The sequence below is a fragment of the Sprattus sprattus genome (genome assembly GCF_963457725.1).
Source record: "Sprattus sprattus genome assembly, chromosome: 17".
Classification (NCBI taxonomy): domain Eukaryota; kingdom Metazoa; phylum Chordata; class Actinopteri; order Clupeiformes; family Clupeidae; genus Sprattus; species Sprattus sprattus.
This window is the reverse complement of record NC_137915.1, coordinates 28,862,373-28,872,899: the sequence shown is the minus strand read 5'-3', so window position 1 is coordinate 28,872,899 and position 10,527 is coordinate 28,862,373.

Sequence of the window (10,527 nt, the reverse complement as noted above, 5' to 3'; positions counted from 1 at the left end):
CGCAGAGAGAGAGAGAGAGAGAGAGAGAGAGAGAGAGAGAGAGAGAGATACAGCCTTAGAGGGATGTCTTAGATACAGTAGACTGCAGGGAAGGAGGACTGAGTTCAACAGCCGAACAGTTTTTGCCAAAATGATGCTAATGTGTCAACTCAGGGAAATATTCTGTTAAAGCGAGAGTTTGAGGGGTTGTGTGTGTGTGTGTGTGTGGGGGGGGTGGGGTGGGTGGGGGGGTCGCATGGGGGGAATTTGGATGGCAAAGAGAATTCCCAGTTTGGGATTACTGTTAGGTTTTTAAAAGCGCCTGTGGGATTAGCCCCCTCTTCTGTGCATCAGAATTGGGTAAAGGGCACTTTCATCTGTATCAGCATGCAGCTCAGGCATAGAGAGAGAGAGAGAGGGCATATTATTCCCTTTCATTTGGGTGTCAGCCACAGAGAAGAGAGATGGGTGCTGCTGCTGCTGGTGGTGGTGGTGGTGGTGAGGCCGGTGCTGAGGAGACGGGGGAGGGGGGGGCGCCAGTATTTCAAACACAAACGCTTTGGCACCATCTTTAAAAAGCATCTCCACGCATCTCTCGCTCGCTCGCTCTCCCTCCGCCGTGCCCCATCAGCGAGGGCCAACGACGGCAGATATGAGACGCCGCCGTTGCCGTTGCTGATTCGTCAAGGAACAGAGCCCTGACTTAGCTCTTTTCAACACACTCGCCATTCATCAAGTACAGTCCCCACGTCTCCATATATTTTGTGGGAGGATGAAAATGAATAAATAAAAGTACTCATGCAGCTATATCACCAAATCAAAAGTTAGGGGTGAAAAATAAAATAAATAAATAAGTAATGCACATTTGTTATGAATAATGGACAAGTTGGCTCGGCTTAGAAGCACACGGAAATGCAGGTTATGATTCCAGGGATCAATATTTCATGGCGAACATCTGTCTATGTATTCTTTTTTTTTAACCAATGCATTCTGAAGTTTTTACAAATGATCATCTGACAGCAGTGTAAGTAAACACGCACTGGATGGAGTGAAACAAAGATGTTAAAGTGCAGAGAGGCAGAGGGAAAAAAGAAAGTGAGACAGAGACAGGAGGGGGAGAAAAAAGAGCACAAAAGCAAATAATTTTTGCTCCCTTGCCAAGCAAATGAAATATTCATATAAGCATTCTGTATTATGATTGTCAAGTGTGTGGGGGAAACAAATCGGAGGGAAAAAACAATGGATATAAGACAATGTGGAGATACTCTACGGGGTAGGAGGGCAAATGAAGGGGCTTTAAAAATGGTTTGTGTCTCTGTGTGTGTCTGTGTATTTGTGTGTGTTTATGTCTGTGTGTCTCTTTGAATGTGCATCTCTGTGTGTATCCCTCTGGTTGTGTCTGTCTGTGTGTGGTGGGGATTTGTGCCAAGCACTAGCCCGGTGCCTGTTTCCAGCCCGTTTGGATGAGGCTAGGCTTTGGACAGCACTGACATTCCTCAGCAGCTTATCCATGGGCATTCGCAATTAAAGGCCCTAATAGGCAGTCGCACAAAAAGTGCTCTCAGAAAGCGGAAACAGAGAACACTCAAACCTCTTATGTCAAAAAATTATTTTGGGACATTGGCTGAAGACAGGAGAGGGGAAATGCCTGGTGGGGCCCTAAGTGGAGGCTGTTGTTCTCTGAGGCGGTGGACCTCGTCAGAGAACTGTATCCTTGTTTGGCTCTGCGTGAAGGCCCTTCTTTTCGATGTATTTAATGTTTCACTGAAGGCTGCCGATTAGGAATGTTTAATGTTCCGTCTTGAAAATCCCCATTGGAAGTTCCGTAAAAAAAAATAATCATATTAAGCTGGAGTGAATGTTTCAAATGCCACCTCCAATTGGCTGTACAGTGTTGCAGTGTTAACTTGATTTGATTGCAACTGATAGCCATAGGTCAGATGCTGAAGCTGTATGGAAATTGCATGTTTTGTTTTGACAGGAAGCGTAGGCCCCCTGGCCCCCTGAGACTGAGATCCAAATGGATGGACCAGCAAGGCATCATGGCAAGGAAGGCAAGGAAGTGAATTAAGGTCAGTTCAGGATGTGCTATGGGGACAGTATGGCTTATTGAGGCACTTGATAGACAGTGCTGACTTCCTACATATGCCCAGTAGAATTTAAATAGAAAAGTATATGATTGACGAATAATTAACCATGGAAATACATGCATACATATGGACACACATGTGCACACACACACACGCACAGGCACAGGCACACGCACACGCACACACACACACGCACAAGCACACGCACACGCACACGCACACACACACACACACACACAAATGTCAAAACAATGTGTCATTTGAAACGTTTGTCAAGAGAGAGGAAGTAAATGACCCTAAGACTATGTGGTGTTAGAGGCTGGAGAACATGCCTGGGTCTGGGCTCTTTGATGGTGTCGCGTGTCCTGGTGCTGGCTTTTGTTCCAGCTCCCTTCAAACGCACCGCAGCCTTTGACTGGGGCCCACTCATGCCCTTGACTCTCTGAGAGGCTCTTCAGTCCTGCTTCACAAGGAATACATTCCCTGATTTCATTAATGCATCACAACTCTTCTGGATTAATCATCTGAAAATCACAACTGATCTCACACTGAAGTAAACTCAATGGTGTGTAATGCATGTATGTTTGTAAGTGTACTTGTGTGTGACTGTGTGTGTGTGTGTCAGTGTGTGTGTGTGTGTGTGTGTGTGTGTGTGTGTGTGTGTGTGTGTGTGTGTGTGTGTGTGTGTGTGTGTGTGTGTGTGTGTGTGTGTGTGTGTGTGTGTGTGTGTGTAATTGTACGTGTCAAAGTGAACATGGTTGTGGTGGTGTGTGGGGTATTTTTCTCCTGTGTGCAAACCATCTCAGCAGACTTCAATGACACACAGCCGTCTGTCTTGTTGAATGTCTGTGGACTTGAATGCCTAGCGTGTGAAGATAAGTAGGCATTGAGAGGCTACCAGCCGTCATTTCAGCACTTCACCAAGAGAGACTGGAGACAAAGAATCTGTTTCACAGCCTTCACTGCATCATCTTGAGAAGAGAGTGTCTATTTGGTGAGGGCAAGCTGGTCAGCACTTAGTTTGATGAAAAACAGAGGAAATACCCTTTTCTCCCATGGTAATGTCTTTAAATGGGGATTGGGGCTCAACCGGTCATTTTTGTGAGCACTGGTACTTAACACTGGTTGGTATCAGTAGGAGGAGCTCCAGAGTTTGTTCTGTGACCAGTCTGTGAGCGGTCACTGCCTCTGGCATGGCCTCTGTGAGCAGTCACTGCCTCTGGCATGGCCTCTGTGAGCGGTCACTGCCTCTGGCATGGCCTCTGTGAGCAGTCACTGCCTCTGGCATGGCCTCTGTGAGCGGTCACTGCCTCTGGCATGGCCTCTGTGAGCGGTCACTGCCTCTGGCATGGCCCCTGTGAGCGGTCACTGCCCCTGGCATGGCCTCTGTGAGCGGTCACTGCCTCTGACATGGCCTCTGTGAGCGGTCACTGCCTCTGGCATGGCCTCTGTGAGCGGTCACTGCCTCTGGCATGGCCTCTGTGAGCGGTCACTGCCTCTGACATGGCCTCTGTGAGCGGTCACTGCCCCTGTCATGGCCTCTGTGAGCGGTCACTGCCCCTGACATGGCCTCCGTGACTGGACCGTGAGCCATTTGGCATCATTGAACACATTCTCAAAGAAATAGCAAAGCTAAGGCGAAACCTGCACAGTTTTCATTCTTCTTTTTCTTTGTGTCAAATCCACGACGTGGGTAGCTGGAATAGGGTGGCAATGTTGACACTTGATAGGTTTCGTCCTTGGGAAAATCCTAAATCTTGCATTTCAAGTGACTAATCCAAACCTCATGTAGCCATTGTTGTTGATTACCTGCTTGAGTACTCTCCTTCACAATTAGAAAGAAGGAAGGGAAGGAAAAGAAGGAGGGAGAAGGAAAAGGAGAGAGGAACAAAGGCTCCTCCAGGGCTGTTTTGTTTGTGGTTCTTTTGGGGTGGTGTTGCTAAATGGTGGAGTAAGGGACATTACATCATGTACCAGGGTAATCCTGAGACTTTCTGCTCCTGAAGCCTGTTTTGAAGGCTGTTCAGATCAGAGTGGGCCCTCCCTTTGGACACGGTCCTGTGTGTCACCCCACACCAGCCGCCCCATCCTCTTTCAAGAACATCCTGGGAACCTGGAAAAGTAATTACAATATTGTGGCACAGTCTTTCAGCCGTGTGACTCAGGGGTCTGTGGGAACACCATGGCAGGAAGGAAGAGGAACCAAGGTGTGTTTGGAATTACGGATGAACAGAACAATGGAGGAGCGGCGGAATGGAGCAGAGGGGTTAAGATGTTGTGACCAGGAGGAGAGAGGAGTTAAGATGTTGAGGAGAGAGGAGTTAAGATGTTGTGACCATGAGGAGAGAGGAGTTAAGATGTTGTGATCAGGAGGAGAGAGGAGTTAAGATGTTGTGACCAGGAGGAGAGAGGAGTTAAGATGTTGTGACCATGAGGAGAGAGGAGTTAAGATGTTGTGACCAGGAGGAGAGAGGAGTTAAGATGTTGTGATCAGGAGGAGAGAGGAGTTAAGATGTTGTGACCAGGAGGAGAGAGGAGTTAAGATGTTGTGACCAGGAGGAGAGAGGAGTTAAGATGTTGTGATCAGGAGGAGAGAGGAGTTAAGATGTTGTGACCAGGAGGAGAGAGGAGTTAAGATGTTGTGACCAGGAGGAGAGAGGAGTTAAGATGTTGTGACCAGGAGGAGAGAGGAGTTAAGATGTTGTGACCAGGAAGAGAGGAGTTAAGATGTTGTGACCAGGAGGAGAGAGGAGTTAAGATGTTGTGACCATGAGGAGAGAGGGGTTAAGATGTTGTGATCAGGAGGAGAGAGGAGTTAAGATGTTGTGACCAGGAGGAGAGAGGAGTTAAGATGTTGTGACCATGAGGAGAGAGGAGTTAAGATGTTGTGACCAGGAGGAGAGAGGAGTTAAGATGTTGTGACCAGGAGGAGAGAGGAGTTAAGATGTTGTGACCATGAGGAGAGAGGAGTTAAGATGTTGTGACCAGGAGGAGAGAGGAGTTAAGATGTTGTGACCAGGAGGAGAGAGGAGTTAAGATGTTGTGACCATGAGGAGAGAGGAGTTAAGATGTTGTGATCAGGAGGAGGCTTAGCTGAGTGTTAAAGAGAGCTGCAAAATATTAGAGATCTGTTTGTTGTTTCTCTCATAAAACATCCATTGGTAGATGATCAAAAATACACGTGTACATGTGTGTGTTTGTGTGTTTGTGTGTTTGTGTGTGTGCGCGCACATATATGAGTGTGTGTGCATGTATGCATGGGCGCAAGTCTTATTCTGTGTGTACTGGCTCTGTTCTCTGAAGCGCTGGGGATCAAAAACACAAGAAATGAAAGCCCAAGGGAAAAGCCACCACTGATTATTTTTCATCAGCTGAAAGCACTGCAATCACAATACACACACACACACACACACACACACACACACACACACACACACACACACACACACACACACACACACAAAATATGAACATTGTCAAGTTACGGGAATGCAGGAGCGTTTAATCCTTTTCAGTCACCCATGTTTACACGCTTAAGGAGAGGTCACAGTCGCACTTCAAAGCACACGTTAAACTGTTCTTATTTAACTGTGACAGACTCATGATGTCCAAGCCCATCTATAGATACAAAACTCCTCAACAACAGCCATTGTCCCTGACCCAGCATCTTGACCAAATGCCAGCCTAACGGCAGAGTAGCTTGGGCCACATGCTGGCTGACATGTTTTGGTGTTTCCATACCATGTAATCCAACTGGATGCATTCACAGAGTTCACATTTGATGGACAGCTGAAAGAGTGCTTGGCCCCAAAAGGCAGACCCCCCCCCCCATTAGCTCTGGTCAAAAGCTATCCCAAGGCATGGAGGTCTTGTATGTGTGCCCCATTAATGAAGGAAGGAAGAAACATGTTGTTGCTGTTGTTGTCCGTTGGCATTTAATGTCAACACATGAAAATATCTTGCTGCAGGAGATACGCAAAAATATCTGCGAGCCTTTATATCTGTCTATATATATATCTACTGTATATATCTGTTACCCATAGGACTATTTATCTGTTACCCACAGGACCGTAAGCATTCATACATGTTTTTTCAGTTTCTTCTGTCTCTTTAAGGTGATGCAAAGGCACTTTTTTGACTTTTAAATCTGCTTCATTAACTATCAAGAGATACCCCTCACTGCACCCCTCAAAGAACAAGCAGTCAAATCCCACTAGGTATATACTGGCTGCACACAGCTATGGTCTATCCATCTACTGTATCTATCTATCTATCTATCTATCTATCTATCTATCTATCTATCTATCTATCTATCTATCTATCTATCTATCTATCTATCTATCTATCTATCTATCTATCTATTTATCTATCTATTTATCTATCTATCTATCGTCCAGGGAAAGTATGCTATATATATCCTTTGGTTATGAGGAGGACTGGATCAAACAAGTATAAAGCAACAACTCAGTTAGCATCTACAACCAAGGGCTGTGTTGTGATTGATAACTTTTACACACTCCTAGAAACCAACAATAACATCAAATCACAGATCCTATATTATTTATTTCTCCTAACATACAAACTATTGGTAAGTCTTTGTTTCATGGAGTACTCAATAACTTTAATTAATTCATAAAGTTATCATTAATCTTCATGTATTGCTTGGGTGTTATACAGCTTCTGTATGCAGTCCAAAACAACCAAAGTTTTGTTTTATGTGAAATGACACTAAATAATTAAATAATGCTTCGTATGAATGTTTGCCCTTCTGGTGAATGCGACCAGGTCCTTGTGAACTTATGCTTTGAATATGCTAGAAGGAGAAACAGTTCTTTATGAACTGAGGTTCCAGCTTTAGTAATGGAGCCAGCACAGCATTGGTGCTGAAACTTCTCTGTATAATTTATATGCTTCATTTGTTTACCAATAAAGTCTACTTGTGACACTTTTTTTCTTGATATTTTGCAGGGCATTTTTGGTCGACTCTTTCTTTGCTCTGGATCTGCCACAGTGAGTCAAATCTGGAAACACACAGGTCTATTCCACTTTGCACTTCAAAGTCACACCAGAGGATTTCAAAGGGTGAATCTCAAATATTAATGAAAAAAAAAAACCTCTCACATAGACACATGCGTTTGGAGAAACGAATCGTAGCTATGTCAAGCTCAAGATGTCAGCCAATTAATTTGTGAGACCATAATATGCAGTTGTCTTTTTTTTTCTCTGAAAGTGATACGGAAGATCTTTTTTTGCAACGGAAGATCTTCTGTCGTACGGTTGCCTTCCCCTCCAGTTTCACCAGCCGCGGTGTCCCATTGCACATCTCTCTGGCAGATAGATGATAAGAGCATTGGTTAAACAGTGGACATATGTTCCTCTGAAATGGATCAGCCATAATACCATTAAACTAAATGTGATTACCGCCAGAGACTTTTCCCCACAATTATGCATCAGGTTACCAGCTGATGAGTTTGCCACTGATTTACAGAAAGCTCCTTCCCAGTGGCCAATATCAATCGTCTCTCCCCACAGTCTCACACGCCGAGCTTGGCTGTCCCTCCCCCAATCTCTCTGTTTTTGTGATGAAAGGTCTTTCCTTCTTTTTTTCATTTCTCTCTCTCTCTCTCTCTCTCTCTCTCTCTCTCTCATCCCCCCTCCACCCCCTCTGTCTGTGTGTGTGTGCGTGTGTGTGTGTGTGAACATGTAGAATCTCCTCGAGGCAAAACTACACATTTGAGCCTGTCTGTATCTGCATATCTTCTGCACATGGCTGCTGTGAAACCTGTAATGTGAGATCTATTCTTGATCCTTTGCTACATACAGTAAGCTCCCCCTGCACACATAATGGTCAGACAGGCTTCTTTAACTCTTGTGTCGCCTCTGCCAAATGTGTACATGTGTAGAGTGCTTATACTGAATTGAACAGATGAAAATGAACATTTATTTGGAAAGCAATACAGGCCGATGTACTCCATTGACCTCTCATTTAAACAGGGGTCCCTCTACCTGACTGAAAGTAATTGTTTCCATTTTCTCAGAAAGCCATAATTGCCTGAGGACGTTGAGCCACAAATTACTTTTTTAATATGCATATTTTGTCTCTTTATGGCTTTTACGGATGAACTTGTTTGTAGGAAGTTCCCTTTCAAATGTCTGCTTTTAAAGTGTATACTGAAATAGAAATGAAATAATCCCTCCCTGGCAATTGCCTGGATTATGGTTGCTGTATTCACAAACCTTCCTATTTCAAAGCACTTCTTTTCAAGCTCCACAGCTATAGCAATAATCAAAAGAGCAAAGCACTTGTTCAGAATATGCACAAAAACTAAAAGCATCCTCCAGACAACACACAGTCATCATTTCTGTCAATACTGGCCACATGAAAGATGGCCTGGTCTGGAGTTCATTGCCTTTGTCACTTATGAAACATGAGCTGCTGTTTGTGACCAGCAGACGTGTTCCACACAGACAATGACCAGCCCTGCCTCAGCTTCCATCAATCCACCCCCAGTGAAATATGCTTACTTTTGGCAAATATAGAGAAAAAAATCTTTGTTCCTGACACAACATTATTTTCACAAGTCCATAAAAAATAATGACATTTGCAACGACAGAGTAGGAATACGTAATGGGCAGTTATGTGAAAGTGACAACATGCATTATGTGGTGATTAGTTTACTGAATACGGGAAATGGATCTAATCAGTGCCCATTAATAAACAAGAGGCTCAGCTCTATTTCTTTTTGTCTGAAAGGCCCATTTGTCTTCAGCTAAAAAGACAAGGATATCTCCACACCAGAGAAGCCAATTCATGGTCATATGAGAGAAAACTCTGTGGCTAACCTTGTTTCATGCTTTCCTGATCCATTATTATTAAATGCAGGCAGTTTTCACTCTACTGCTGTCATGTGTACACAGCCAATCATATCTAAGGAAAACATCTCAAAGCAAAGCTCACACAATGGAAGTTAGGTCAGTGGTCAGTTGCTGCTCACTGGCACTGACGCGCTGCTAGACTGAACTGTGTTCGCATCTTAGTTGATATTACTGCCAGGATTCAAATCTGTCCTGCAGGTCTACCTCATGTTAGAGAGCTTTGATTCAGGGTCTAGAATAATACTTGAGTATGACTCCTGTCCTTTCATCTGGTGTCACAAGGGATGATGAGGAAACAGAGCTCTAGTGATTTCACCTGATTCATCTTTGCTTTCTTCAGGTACAATCATTGGTCCATGTACAAGCATTGACCTTAACTTGATACTAATAATGCAGGGAATTTGTGATGATGAAACCTCAACAGATAAGAATGAAATGGGAAAAGGGGGTAAAGAAATGTTCAGAAACAACAAACAGATAAATAAATGAGGATCTCTGTGCTTTGAATGGTGTGAGAACTGTACGGCACATTCCCTGCTGATGCTTTAGTGCCTCTGGCTGTTCCCAGCCTTAGCTGCCAAAGATCAGATTGCCCTGGGCTTGCGTCGTATCCCCACCCCGCAAACACACAGCACACACACCCACACATACACACTCCAAGCGGTGAGAACAAGATAGGTACGATGGGGGATTACACACTCAGAGAGTTAGAGGTATAGTGTGTGTGTGTGTGTGTGTGTGTGTGTGTGTGTGTGTGTGTGTGTGTGTGTGTGTGTGTGTGTGTGTGTGTGTGTGTGTGTGTGTGTGTGTGTGTCTGTGTGTGTGTGTGTGTTTGTCTGTGTGTGTGTGTGTGTGTCTGTGTGTGTGTCTGTGTGTCTGTGTGTGTGCGTGTGTGTGCGTGTGTGTGTGTGTGTGTGTATCTGTGTGTGTGTATCTGTGTGTTTATCTGTGTGCCTGTGTGTAAGGTTTTTGAAAGAGAAAAAGACCGGGGGAGGAGAGAAAGAGATTTGAGAGGGAGCCCTCCTCAGGCTTCAGGTGCTGCAGTGAGAGAGAGAAGCAGGAAGGATCACCTGCTCTGTTGGAGGAGTTCTGACGCTTTGTTAACATAAAGTTCACATGCTTTTCTCACTCCTCCATTAGCAATCTCATCTCATGTTGCAAAGGAATCTGTAAATAAACAATGGCCATGATCTCTACACGAATACACTGGAGACTGGTGCACTGTAAAGACTTTCACATATTTAAACAAGAATGTTGATTTCAACAATCTCCTTAGATAGAACAGATTATTTTAAATAAATGTGTTTAGTAATTTTGCCAATGGCAGAGTAGCCTACAGTATTTTCAAGCTGCAGGATTTTATGTTGGGAAGTGTTGAGGTGAGGTGTTACAGTGGATTCTGCCATGAAGTCATCTGTATCATACTACTCGTAAAAACTATTTCTATCATGATTAAAGAAGGCCATGTCACCTGCCATTCACCCACTGGTTTGGTTTTCTTTTACAAACCAGCACTTTCCATAACCCTCTTATCTGTGTCTCACCCCTGCTTGTGTGACAGCACTTTCCATCACCCTTTCAT